This window comes from Strix uralensis, chromosome 2 (assembly GCF_047716275.1).
Source record: "Strix uralensis isolate ZFMK-TIS-50842 chromosome 2, bStrUra1, whole genome shotgun sequence".
Classification (NCBI taxonomy): Eukaryota; Metazoa; Chordata; class Aves; order Strigiformes; family Strigidae; genus Strix; species Strix uralensis.
Genome location: NC_133973.1, coordinates 56,634,421 through 56,648,217, shown reverse-complemented (window position 1 = coordinate 56,648,217; position 13,797 = coordinate 56,634,421). Strand labels below are relative to the sequence as shown.

General features: G+C 37.7%; 1 protein-coding gene across 9 annotated transcripts in view; it reads left to right on the top strand.

Moving 5' to 3' along the window:
• Window positions 1-13,797, top strand: part of TBL1X (transducin beta like 1 X-linked) — a 201,189-nt gene that overhangs the window by 52,341 nt on the left and 135,051 nt on the right. For 8 of the 9 annotated variants that reach the window (XM_074858852.1, XM_074858842.1, XM_074858853.1 and 5 more), the window contains one exon: window positions 5,196-5,268. The exons of the other annotated variant lie outside the window; for it this stretch is intronic. The gene's annotated coding sequence lies outside the window, so the exon portion shown is untranslated. The remainder of the gene's footprint in view (window positions 1-5,195; window positions 5,269-13,797) is intronic. 9 annotated transcript variants of the gene reach the window in all.

Here is a 13,797-nt window from a genome sequence, read left to right as displayed (position 1 = left end):
AGTCTACTGTCTTTATTTCAGATAAGTCAGAGTTATTTTTTGGTTTTAGTTTTGATATTGGAAGAATCAAGATGTAATAGAAATTCCACTTCAGCAGACACCTTCTAGCACTGAATCATTCATCTGTACTCATTAAGTATTCTGTAATAAATGGCCACTCAGTAATACAGTAGCAGCATAAGAGGGATGTGTGCTTTCTTCACTGAATCTACATCATTTCAGCAGAGGTTGAGATTTTTAAATCAAGAAGATTCAGCTGCCCAGATTTTATTACAGGCTATGAGGATTCTAGATCTTAAACCCCTAGGCTGTATGTGAATATTTCACCCTGAGGAGAGGTTGCTTCTTTTCCCCTCTCAAATGAGCACTCACTCCTGCTCTCTCACATGTGCTTGCAAACACACGCATGCACTGGTCCTTGGTATTTCAGTGCGTGGCACATTGGAGCATCCAGGAACAGACCCCATTAGTTGATTGGGAGGAGTAGGATTTTGGATTGAGCAGAGCACAAAGGTAGACAAGAGAGAACTGAGACAGTTGTTGTCACCCTGTGGGGTTGCATTTGATGGAAGAGAAGCCTGGATCTGCTGCTCTGTTAGACAAAAGGAGCAATGTGACTGACTGCTGTTCTGTCATCATGAGAAGGGGATGTATAGTGGCTCAGAAGAAAACATGAAGAAAAGCTATGTGACTTTTTGCACTATTTAGAAATAGTGCAAATGGGAAAGAAACGGAAGGCTTAAGCACAGGGAAGTTTATCAGCATGTGAAGTGACATGTGAAGTGTGCCATGAAAATGTGACACTGTGTGTATTTGAATGCGGTGGGGCTGGAAGAAGAGGGAATAATACTGAGAATAAGCTCAGGATAACAATTAACAACATGTCTGGTTTTAAATTCAGTGTGACCCTTCTAGATTTTTTTTTTTTTCCCCCAGAAGTATTGTCTTCTGGGCAATCAACATACAGGTTACCTCAAACAAGATTATAAATCCTAGGAAGCTAATTGCAAAGATAATGTGAAAGATTAATCTAAAGTTTTCCCTTACATCAATTTAGTATTTTGCTTTACATTCACCTCTCTGATACACCAGTCCTGAATTGTATTAAACCTAATGAAAAGCTCCTACAGCATTTGCAGCACATGTGGGTTGTGCCACCAAAGCACTGATTATAGTGTGCAGAAAGGCAACTACATTCTTCATCGTTTGAAACTTGGGTTATATTTCAACTTGGGTTATATTTCAGTGAGGAAATTATGGGGAAGAGGAAGAAACAAACACAGGGAGATGAATGGAAGAGGAGGAGTTGTGCAAGATAGAAGAATCTATAAAATATGCAAGAAGGAGAAAAAAGAAGGACAGATTAGTGGGAGAGCTGACAGGTTTAGGATACTCATATGTAAAACCATGTTGTGAACAATACTACAGCTAGCTGTTAGTTTCTGATACCAAGAAGCTGAGATCACCTAACCTATACTAATCTATATTAAGGTTCGTGTTACCTTTTCTTTTCAAAAGATGCCTGTTACAAATAAGGGTGAAGTCATGAGATCCAAACAACTATTTTTGTGTATTCAAAGGTGGGAAGAATATTCTTAATGAAATTCTCATTGTATTTGAATTTATTATATACTTCTGACTTCTGTTTGTGTTGATTTAGTTTATATTCTGTTGATACAAACCCTGTTGTTACCAACTCAAATATTGAAACTATTCTAAAATAGGACTTATACAATAAATCGAATGTCTTTTAATCTGCTCTATTATTTCACATCTTGGGGGAATCAGTCTCTCCTAACTTGTTTGCTGATGATACCAAACTGAGCGGGGAAGTGGACACTTGGGAAGGGAGAGCCACCCTGCAGGAAGACCTGGATAGGCTGGGAGAGTGGACTAACAAGAACCTTATGAAGTTCAACAAGGACAAGTGTAAAGTCTTGCACCTGGGAAAACACAATCCAGGGGTGCAGCACAGGCTGGGATCTGCCTGGCTGGGGAGCAGCTCTGTGGAAAGGGACCTGGGGATCCTGGTGGACAACAAGATCAACATGAGTGAACAGTGAACTGCTGCAGCAAAGAAAGCCAACAGGATGCTGGGTTGCATCAACAAGGGCATCACCAGCAGAGAAAAAGAAGTCATTAACCCACTCTACTCAGCGCTTGTCAGGCCACACCTGGAATACTGTGTGCAGTTTTGGTCCCTGCTATGCAAAAAAGATGTGGGCAGGCTGGAGAGGGTCCAGAGAAGAACCACAAAGATGATCAAGGGACTGGGAAGCCTGTCATGTGAGGAAATGCTGAGAGAATTGGGATTGTTCAGCCTTGAGAAGAGAAAGCTTAGGGGAGACCTTATAACCATGTTCCAGTATTTAAACGGTAGCTACAAAGAAGATAGAGACTCCCTTTTTACAAGGAGTCACATGGAAAAGACGAGGGGTAGTGGGTACAAGTTACTTCTGGAGAGATTCTGATTGGGCACAAGAGGAAAATTTTTCACAGTGAGAACAATCAGCCACTGGAATAATGTCCGCAGGGAAGTGATGGATTCCCCAACATTGAACACTTTTAAGATTCAACAGGACAGGGTGCTGGGCTACCTTGTCTAGACTGTGCTTTCGCCAAGAAAGGTTGGACCAGATGATCCTTGAAATCCCTTCTGACATGGTATTCTATGATTGTATAAAATAATTTTAAATTCAGCCTTAACCCCCTTAAGTCCCTCCCCCAGAAAAAAGGGAGTATGTTTGAGACAAGAGGGGAAGATGTCTTTGATTAGTTTGTATTTTCAGGGAAAAGTAGGTGAAGGTATGCTATCATCTACTTTCTTCCAGTGGAATAAAGATAAGCACACTTATCCTTGGTAAACAGTGCCAGGAAAACCCTGTTCTTAATTAAAAACCATTCCTTCCTCACCCCCTCAGTACTCATGACTGAATCAAGAGCTGTTTTGCCTTCAGAAAGAATGACTTAAAGAAGTACTAATAACTCTGTGTTAACTGAAATGTAGAATGAATTTAGATTTAGATTTAGACTCTTATCTATTTAGGTTCTTCGTAGAATGATTTTTTAAAAAAAAATTAAAAGAGTAGATGGTGTTAATCTGTTAATCTGATGGTGTCTGTATGGAGCAAGATGGAGCTTCTCCTTTCCATGCTTGCTGTCTTCAGAAGAGCTGGAAATTAAACCAAGCTCAGAAAGCTGTCTTGAATAATGTTGTTAGAGATACAAAGAACAAGTGCTGCAAAGGGGAAGGTGAAGAATTAAGGTTGCCTGGAGTATGTTAACTGAGCTCGCTTCAACATACACATTGTGATATAGTTTTAAATTGTATAATCTCAGAATTACATGGTCTTTTCAACTGGACCAGAAGTGTATGAAGACAGCAGCAAAGGAGACAGGTCTTTGAAAACTTGCTTTTATTTGCTGTAGAAACTTTAAGACAGGTAGTGAATGGGGCAGTGTGCTAGAAGAAAGGAAAGATGCATCACCTAGTTAAGGCAGATGAATACAACTTCCCCAGAAAATTAATTTAAAGTATTATATAAGGCTAAGTACTTTGATAAATGAGTTTTAGGAGTCTCTGGTTGAACACTAAAGTTTGTAACGCTCCTAATTCAAAAGTTTAATTCTTTTAAGTTCACAGACTATGGGGATCATATGACATACCGCTCAGGGGACTGTAATGCAATCTCTTGTTATCATGAGAGCACCGAAGAGGAGCTCTGTGTGAGAACTAGCGTTTCTGTCCTCAGAGTGCTGTTCTGAAACAGCACAGAATAACCTGGAGTAGATACAGTGTAAGGCTGTGCTGTGACAGTATGTAATTCAGTTAATGTGTAGATTTTCTGTACCCTCTTTTCTTCTAGCTACTCTGTTCACTGAATGAGGTCGAGGTCCCGTGGAAAGAAATTGCATGTCATCACCTAATAAAAAGCCAGTCAGACTAGGTAGGAACAAGGGGACCCAATTAACTCCAAATGCTTAAAAATTAAAAATAGGGACTTCTGAAGCACTTACCTTAAAAGTTTGTGGGTTTCCACCTCCTTGGACACCTTTCTTATTTAAAGATTTTAGTGTTGTTGAGGATGTTGATGTTTATATATAGCTTGTTGACTTTTGTTTTTTTAAATGGCATGCTTTCCATATATTTATCCTGGGAAAATTTGGGTGTACAATGTGCAAAGAAAACTTAAAAACTAGGAAGCATCATTAGTTTTTTAATTTTGATTGACTTCTGGTAAAATCTTTGAAAAACCACACCTTGCTTACTTTTCGAATTATGTATTTATTTGCATGATGGAGAAGATGGAAAATAACTTTCTTTTGATCTGATGTAATTGTAATTGTATTTTGGGGGAAATAATTCCATCTTATCTGGTTATATTCTGACCATGGTCAAAAGTAAGGCTGCGATAAAGAGACTAGTTTCAGTGGTTGTGTCATATCAAATGCATTGCTTTTCTACTCCGTTATTGTTAGATGGGCTGCTCTAAATTAGATGGTCTAATTCTGGAAAATATGAATATGTGCAGGTGGACTTTTGTGTCAGCAAAGCCACACTTATTTAATTGGAGCTCCATATGTTTGCAAAAATTGATTCCATATGGTTGAATAGCACATTTTGAAAATGTTTCTTTAATTCATACCAGTGCCAGGAGAAAGTAGAATAACTTTGTTTTTTGAGCTCCTCCTTCAACTGACAGTGTACCTGTACACAAACCTTCTTTGAATTTTTAAAGTTGTAATTGAATATGTAGAATATTCTTGTCACATGTTAACAGTTTTAAGGTGGCTTAAATCTGCGGCTAACAAAGCCTTAACTGTGTTGCTGTCTGTTTGTACTCCTAAAAACAAGTGATGAAATATACCTAAAACATGCAATCCCACCTTCTACTAGGTTGAATTTACATGAGGTTTCTCACAGAAAACTCTTTCATTTAAGGTTGTGCTGAGTCTAGAAAAATACATATATGTAGAGCTGGTCAAATAAAACCTGGTCTTTTTGCAGGGGGAAAAAAGCTTTGAGTTTGCTGCTGGTTAAGCAAATTGATGGGAAATAATCCTGTTAGAAAAACTGGAAATCTGAATTCTTAAACTGCTGACATTTTGGGGCCGTAAGAGTTGATCTTATCAAGAGATGAACTTAAAAGGAGTTATGTAAATTGATTTTTTTCTTTGTTTTTTATTGTACACAGGTACCTAAGGATAAAACTGGCCTGAAGGAAAAATCTGGGGGAAACTGGGGAGCTTGACTGTTCTTGCACCTGAGTAAGTGAATGCTTAGCTGGACTTAAGCTTTACAAAATGTTAAAACTGTTAAATATTTTTCAGCATCTCTGTGCCTAATTGCAATTGAAAAAGATTAGAAGTACTATGGCTACTTAAAGGGAATGTTGTATAGAGCCTTCAGTGCTTTGCAGTAGGTTTGATTTTTATTGCTACCCTTAAAACCTCCATAAAATTAAACATAGATTATGTGCAGGATTTCTTGGTATTCTGGTGTTTTGCTTTTTTTGGTTATTTATCTTAAGACTAATTTCTGATTTTGAACAACCTCTCTATTTCTTAAAGTTAAACTCGATCTTGCTGGTTTGTGATCATAATAACGCACTGAGATTAGATTGAAGTCCTAAGAAGAGGCCAGGTTAAGTATGAGGTCATTGGAGGATGAAGGCTGAGAAGACAACGTCGTGGTAGCTTAATCTGGTTGTCTTGGAAAGGGTGGACGCTCATTTTGCGTTGTTTGAGACAAAAGCTATTGTCTCGGTTGGGTTTGCTTCCATTAAAATAGTTGGATTAGCTTCCATTAAAATAGGACAGGGACAGCTTTTCTTCATCAGCTTTGACAGGGCGTGTGGCAGACATTCCGAGGAGTCTGAAGGTCCCCAGTCCCAAACCCAGCGTACAGAGGTTTCTGAAAAGACAGGAAGGATGTTTTTCAGTTACCCACCTAGCTTCCTTTCCTGGCAATCCAAGCATTATTCTGGTTACAGTGAATTATTTTACATGTTAAAAGGTACTTTGTTCTATTATTTAACATATTTATTTATTCATACATATTCATATAAGAAATGCACGTAATATCAATGAGCAGATAAGTACAGTATAGCACAAAACTTTCTACTGGTAACATTTTTAATAATGGGCAAGTTAATTGAGTTTTCTGAAACAATTGTGAGAGCTGGAGCCTTTCTTCCTGCTGGCGTTTATCATGCTAAAATAATTATGTCTAGTTTTGGAAGGCTTCAGTAAGTTGAATATCCTTACTGTAATCTACATTAAATTTTACAAACTCTACTTATCAGCTGAGAGTCTCTCGATTTAATCTGGTCTAAACTTGTTATCAGTGCATTTTATTCCAAATCTGTGCTGTCGTTTAATCATATTCTTGTACTGAATGCAGGAACTTATAAATTGGTATCTGTCACATCACTGTGTAAAAAAGTATATTTCATTTTGCCATAGTATTTACTGTGTTTATCTCTTTGCGATAGACGGCAAAAAAGTCCCTCATTGCTTTTGATACTAAAGAGAATTAAATACGTAACTTAAAAATATGCCAGGCTTTGTGAGCTATACACACACTAAGACTTCTAATTCATTCAGAAATGCATCATGGCAGCATTTAGCATTATCATTCTTTGATTTGTAGGTTAGGTAGTGAATCACAAATAATGTCTGAGACTGTATTATAAGTTCCTGTGCATTTGTAGTTCTCATTGAAGTTCTGGTTCCCGCAAATGTTGTGCCTTGTCATACTTGCACTCATTGTGCGTGGTTTTAGGAATTAGGTCTGTGGACTAGCGAACAGGTGTAAGGTTTATTAAAGCAGAGAAGTTCAGTATTCTTAAATGATAATGGCATGTTTTGAAATCAAAATTGGCTCAACAGCTCTGTTTTAAATCCAGCAGGGACCTTTGAGAGAGGTTTTTGCCTTGTTTCTTTTAACTTCTATACTAACACGCAGCAAATGTTTTCATTTATTTCCTGTGTTATCAGTCCTACTCTGCATATTTTAGTCTATTGCTATTGACAGCGATGAAAGCCAGGTATTTCCTGACCTTTTGTATTTTGGGTGCTATATATAAGCTGTTCATTTCAGGAATATTTTTTTTCTCCAGTCTTGTTCCCATTTCCTCATTTGGAAGGCAGTACTAGAAATTCCAGGTGCAGTTGCAATCTTTTTTGAAATATAGTTTAGATTTTGTGCTTGGGTACGTGAGACAGGAGCTTGCCCATACAAAGGAAACATCATTCTGCTGGGCTTGAGGATTTGTAGATGTAATGACTCTGCCTTGACAGAGACATCGTGTCAGTGTTATGTTACTTTTTACTTGAAAATTGTCCTTAATTGTTGTTTGAGGAAGGCAGAAGTCAAGAACTATTGAACTAAGAGATGGGGATAATCCAATTAAATTGTGTAGTCTATTCCTTTATGAATATAGGATTGATCTCTAATTCAGGTGTTTTATCCAGTTTATTATTTGCCAGTTATTGTAGTTACAGCATCACCTACAGATTCTCATTCAGAATTGAGTGCCCTGGGGCAAGATTTTCTCAGTTAAGCATGGAAATGAACTGGTCTTGTTTTTGAGAGTACCCTGCATGTAGCAGACCTTGTGTCTGGTGTTCTGGAAAGATCGATGGCTTTGTGCAAATCTACATCTGGGTTTGAAGCAAGATAAAATATATCCGTGACGCAACCCTCTGTGTACTGCATTACGTTCTTTTTCAGGGATCGGTAGGTAATAGTCCATCCCATATTTAGAGGCTGAAGTGAAGCCAACTGTTGCTACAGCCTGTTGGTACTGTAGGATGAAGCTCTTGTTAATTTCAGGGAGATTGTTATTATTTTTGTAAATCATAGTGTATGGTTTCTGACAGTTTTTAAACGCTCTGCTGTTCATAGTCTAGAAGTCTCTGGGGATTTAAAACTCGCTATAGTAATTCTCACAGAGATCAATTAAGTTTCTAATTAGAGTTGTATCAATTTAGCATCTCCTGAAATCCTAAAAAAGTTGATGTTTGAGACAATTCTAGAAGGTTTTTTAAGATTCTGAGAAATTTTGGTTGAGGATTTTTTTTTTAATATTTTTGAGAGGAGTTCTTTGTTGTTCGGAAAGTGGTGTTCAAGTAATGGAAAGCTCCACTAGCTGAAACTTTAATAAAAAGAAACCAAACAAATTTATTTAAACAATTTTGGTTATTAAAATAGTTTGTTCTCAGCTAACAAAACTGTAGTTGCAACCCTCCCACACACTTTCTGTCTTTGAAAGACAACTTATTTTGATCAGACCTAAAATGTTGATGAACTTGTATCTCCTTGTTTTGCTTGAAGCCAAGTGTCACAGCCTTTCACTGGTGTATGGAAAGTTGTATATCACTAAATTTGAAAGGTACCAAAGTCCTGTGGTTGGCCTCAGCATTAAAATATATAGACACTTCTGCTTTATAAGGCTGTAAACCAGATAATTCATCACTAGCCAGGATCTGGAGGTAGATGTGGGCTTTTAAAGAACAATATGTTATATTACAAATTCCTTTGGATGGGGACTGTTTTTTTGTGGGGATTCCTGGAGAGTGGAAGCCTATTATGGTGGTATTGTGTGTGTAATGAATCACGTACTTTGCCTAGGTTGGTTTTTTTTTTTTCCCCTTGAAGGTCTAAGACCATTCAAACATAGTGTCATAATAACAAGTAGTATCCTCTGTGCAAACACAGAAGAGGTGGGGAAAACGATTTTTTTTTTAAAGTATAATATTCTCACTATCTATATAAATAAATGATAGTGTGTCACACAATTCATGTGAGCAGCAATGCAGCTGTATTGCTGTTGTCTGCCCAAATACCAAGAAATGAGAAGGAAAGAGGGGATGACAGTGCATATCTCATTGGCGATTGGCATTGTGGTGTGAATGAAGTGATGCTGTGGTTTTATTGTGGGGGGGAACTTATTACAGGAGGCTTCATCTGTTTGCTGCTCTTTACTATTTAGAAAACATCCTTAGTGATCCTTTTTGCAAAGCAGCTCATGCAGTAACTGGCAAAACAGAAGCAATTAGTGGTGTAATCTCAAAGGGAATCTCAAGCTTCACTTTAAGTGCAATGATTAAATCCACTAAAATGATAACTATTGCTGCCAAGAACTCCTGTAATTGGTCACTAATGTATTTTGTTGTAGGAGTCGATAACTACTGGATTTCATGCATGTAATTAGTAATGCATACACGTTTGGTCAGTAAAATTGAAAATCCTAATAACCGAGGCTAGAGGGGGTGGGAAGGAACACAGAGCTGGAGAACTGAAATAGTGCTCTGTTGATAGTACCTAACTAGAACTGTATGCTTCAATAAAACAAGTGTCCTACTGTGCTGGAATACAAATGGGCTGTCTGTGGCAGGATATAGCAAAGACGTTTGGCAGAGAGGGATTTGAAAGCTTCTGGCATAATGTAATTGAATTGGCCCTTTCTTTAAAGATACAGCAAATTGTTTGCTGCGGCATTCATCATCATAAGGAAGGTCAGACAGCTTGCCAAACATATGATATTCATAATAAAAAGTAAAACGGTGACGCTTGTATTTAAACACAAATCATGTTATCATATTTGTAAAAGCTGTGGAAATGAATGGGAACATTTTTGGTGGTGCTGAGGCATTAGTAATCTAAGTAAGACTGTAATTTAAGAGGGTGAAAGCATATAGTCAGGGAAAAGACCCCCAAGGGAATTCAGCTAGTGAGCAACATATGATCCCCCTGACTTGAGAGGATAGTAGGTGTTTTTAGCAGGAGTATTGCTGACTCTCTCTTCTGATCACTTAAGGGAAGATAAGCTTGTATGATCGAATTTTTTTCCCTTCTACGAAAACAAAGGGAAAAATAACACAGAAGGACCTAAGGAAGTCTTTAAGAAGAGACAAAATCTAAACTGAAGCATTGCTGGGTTTTGTTATTCAGTTATGCTGTGACAGAACAAGATGATGCAACAACCTGTCTGAAACGTTATATGAAATATTCGCAGTATTCATACACTGGGAAACCCCTCTCAAGTCACATCCAGAACGTTGAACATAAATTGCATGATGACAGGGGCTTTGGGCCACACGGTGATGCCTCTGCAAATGAGTAGCTGTTAGCTTTAGGTTCTAACACATTCAGGAGACTGGCATTTTGATTTCTTGCACCACTGCACCACTGATAGGGTTGGAAATGGGAATCAAAATAATTAGATTGGATATATAGATCCCAGCAAAGCAGCCAAGAAAGCGGCTGGGCTGGGGAGGGCCGCTCTGAATTCTAAAATGTGCCAGTGCTTTTTTTATGAGAGGGCGAGGACAGGAGGAGTAAACTAGAGTGCAGATGCTCACCATTTATATTCAAAGCATGTAATAAAATAATTGAATATATACTTCCTCCTATTAAGGCCTGTTAAAATCAGTAATAAAGTACATTAGTGTTATATTAAAAAGGGAGCACAAATTTTCAGGTAATATATCTTAGTTACAGTATGCACAGTGTACAGATAGGCAGACTGGGAAGTGGTCTTTTATATCATCTGAGGCATTCCTCCTTGCTGATACAGGACTGTTCCCATCAGTGCATTTTCTGTTATTTTGTCCAGCAGTAGCTTTGCAGTATTCCCTCTGGCAGTTTTTTCACAGGCCAGCAGTTGTTCCCCTCCAAAAAGCCTTTCCTGTCAGTCACTCAATATTTTCCATTTAAAAAAAAAATCTTTCCATTTGCTCCTTCCTGAGTTTCCATATCTGATAGAAAATGTCTCCCTTTTTCTGCTGTGGAGATTCCTTCTTCAGATATTTGTAAACTATTACCCCACTTTCTCTTTGCCTGGCTTTGTCATTTTACACAGGTACAGATTTACCTCTCAGTCTTTGCTCAGAAGTCAGTTCTTCAAGTTTTTGCTTTTTAGAGAACACCCCCCCCCACCCCCCCTTTAACCCCCCCTTTAACCACGAGATTCAGGAATCCAGGTCCTTCTAAATTTACAGAGGATATATGTTTTTTCTGTTAGCCTGATTTCTGATGCTTTTCTTTTTTAAAATTCTACTATGTAGCTTGCCTGCCCATAATATCTCCCACTTCTTTTATGGCTCAGTTCACTTTTTGCCTTCCTTCCCTTTCTTTCTTATTACTAAGTATTTTTTTTTTGTACCAAACTTTTTATATCTTGCATTTTCTCAAGTAGTGTTTCTTTGTTACTTTCCATTTGTATTTCTGTGTTTCCTTTTTATTGCATTGAATCCCAAGTCCTTCTTGTCTCTTCAACTTCTAATCTATCTAGTCAATGTTAAGCATCAGTCCAAAATAGCCCAGTGGTTTGCGTGCACATCTGCAATGAGGAAAGCAGTGGATAGAGTTATCTCCTGTGCTTTGAAGCCAGATGTACAGGGCTGTGTCTCTGCTAATACTGTATGGTAACAACACATGCTTAAGTATTTGCTGGCTTTTGCAGAAAGCTGTCCTGTGTCCTGTCCCTAAAACTCTGGCTGAATTTGTAAGCAAATCCAGCAGGTGTTGGTTCTACTTGTAGTCACTGGAAAAACCTATGTTGAGCTGTTTCTGAACATCCTCATTCTGAATTAAATACCAGCATTTTTCTCCTGTTTCCCTACTCCAGATCACCCGGCAATTTTAGATGTTAGTTTTCTTATTGTGCTCTTCAATTCATTATTTCACATTACACTACTCAACTGTAAAGATAGTGATGAGGAATAGCAAGGTGATGTCTTTTTCTTTTGATCTGTGCAAGCCTATAATATCTAAAGCTCCTTCAGAAGTTGTCATTCATGAATCTTGAGGTGCTCTACAGCCATACCGTACATCTTGCACAGAAGTCTACCACTCAGTGATAGGATGTTTTGATGTAGGATTGCAAGACTAACAAATAAAAAGTGTACTTAATATCCATATAGGATGTGGAGGAGTAGTACTCATATCTGAAGCTCAGAATGTTTGGATGTACTGGGGAGAGAGTTTGGGAGTTCTGCAGGAGCTCGTCTTTCTGGTAGGAAACTGGTAATACCCAATCCGTTTTGTCACATAGAGACTGAAATTGTGAGATGGTCATCATCTGGTAATAAGTGTGTGAAGATTTATGATACGAGAAGGCTGTTTTGTTTGGAAGTTATGGAAATAAAAAGATGCATTGGAAATAAGCTAAAGGTAGCAGAAGTCAAAAAGGAAACAGATTTTGTTATTCCCCCGCTATTCATTGCTATTTTAAAGCTGGAAAATTGCTGAAATTGAGACAAGGAATTGTCCATTAGCTGAAATTTTTACATCCTGTTCAGATTAATTTCTAAAATACAGATTTCTTTAAATGTTCAAAGTTACGTGTAGTGCAAGAATTGCGTGTTTGAGTTTCAAAACTTGTGTTATTGAGGAAACCCAGTTAGATAATGTACTGGTCTCTTTTTGTCTTCATGCCTATGAAGGTCTTCAGTTAAGGTTAGGGCTTTCATACACACAGATTATATAGCTGAGATGATGGTTATATGTTTCTGGAGAACCGTTGCAGCACAGTAGTTACTGTGCAAGAAACTGAAGAAATAGTTCAGTAATTTGTCCTGCTCCAAAAGCTACCTTTGTGATGCCTTCTGCCTTGTGCTCCTGGCAGGGCCGATAAAACATACAGCCCACTTAGGAGCCCAGTAAGGAGGGACCAGTGTTCAAAGTTTACTTGAATGCTCGGCACTGACGTTTTATATAGAGAATTTGGAAAATGTTGTTTTGGCTTTTAATGATTTTTTCCTTAAATTTTATCTGCAGTGAAATTGGCTGGCAGTATCCCAGCTGGTCTAAATGCAACAATTCTATAGAAGAACAAATCAAGTTTGGGAGAAAAGAAGAAATGAATGAATCTTAGCTTTTTAGATTAATAACTCAAATGCCACTGACCTGAACAAAGAGATCAAGTTAAATACCTTGCACAAGGTATTCTATTTTAAGTTGTTAAAATCATATGGTATAAACAGCAGGATGTGTGCCACATAGCTAACTTGATTGTGCTGTAACTCAGAAGAAACTAAAAATAGGTAAAAGAATATTCAAATTCTTTTGCTTTTTCCGATCTCTTAAGCCAACACTTAGAAACATAGTGAGTGGTCTCCTCTTGTGAGATAGTATCCAATCAAGGAAATTTGTAGATTCTTTATAAACTGGTGGAGAAGTTTCATTTACACACAAACTTAGCTGTAAAGAGATGAAACAGTTAGTTATTTAAAAAAAATAAATACCATGGCTGTGTAGGACTCAATTTTACCAAAGGATGTGAAAAATGTTTTTATATTTTTGAAACAAAACCCATTATTTTTATGTGATCTTAGGGGAATGTGTTTTTGAAACTTGCTTTGTTACTGTAGCAAGTTTTTTAGACTTTCAAAGCATTAGTTCTTAAATTAATAATACCTTTCTCCTACCCATGTATTGTTTGGAAAATTAGGCTTGTTTAGGAAATTATAAGTGACAGCACCGATATCTTAGCTCCCTACCTTGGGAAGTGCTTCCCTTATTTTCCTTTTCCGTGCCCCTCTCCAGGAACAAAAGCAATACAAAAATGCAGATGTGGAAAGGCATGAAAATGTGTTTAAAATATTTTCCTTGTGTCTTGGAACAATGGTTGCTGACAGCAGAAGGCTTGCTTGCTTGTTAAAATTAGATTTGAATCATCAGTGTAATAGCAGTAGGAAATTGTAGGATGGAAGGGTGCCAGGAAGCCTATCTATATCTGTGCTTTCAGTATGCGTAAGGTGGGCCCTGGATGACTTTAGCTGGCTCCT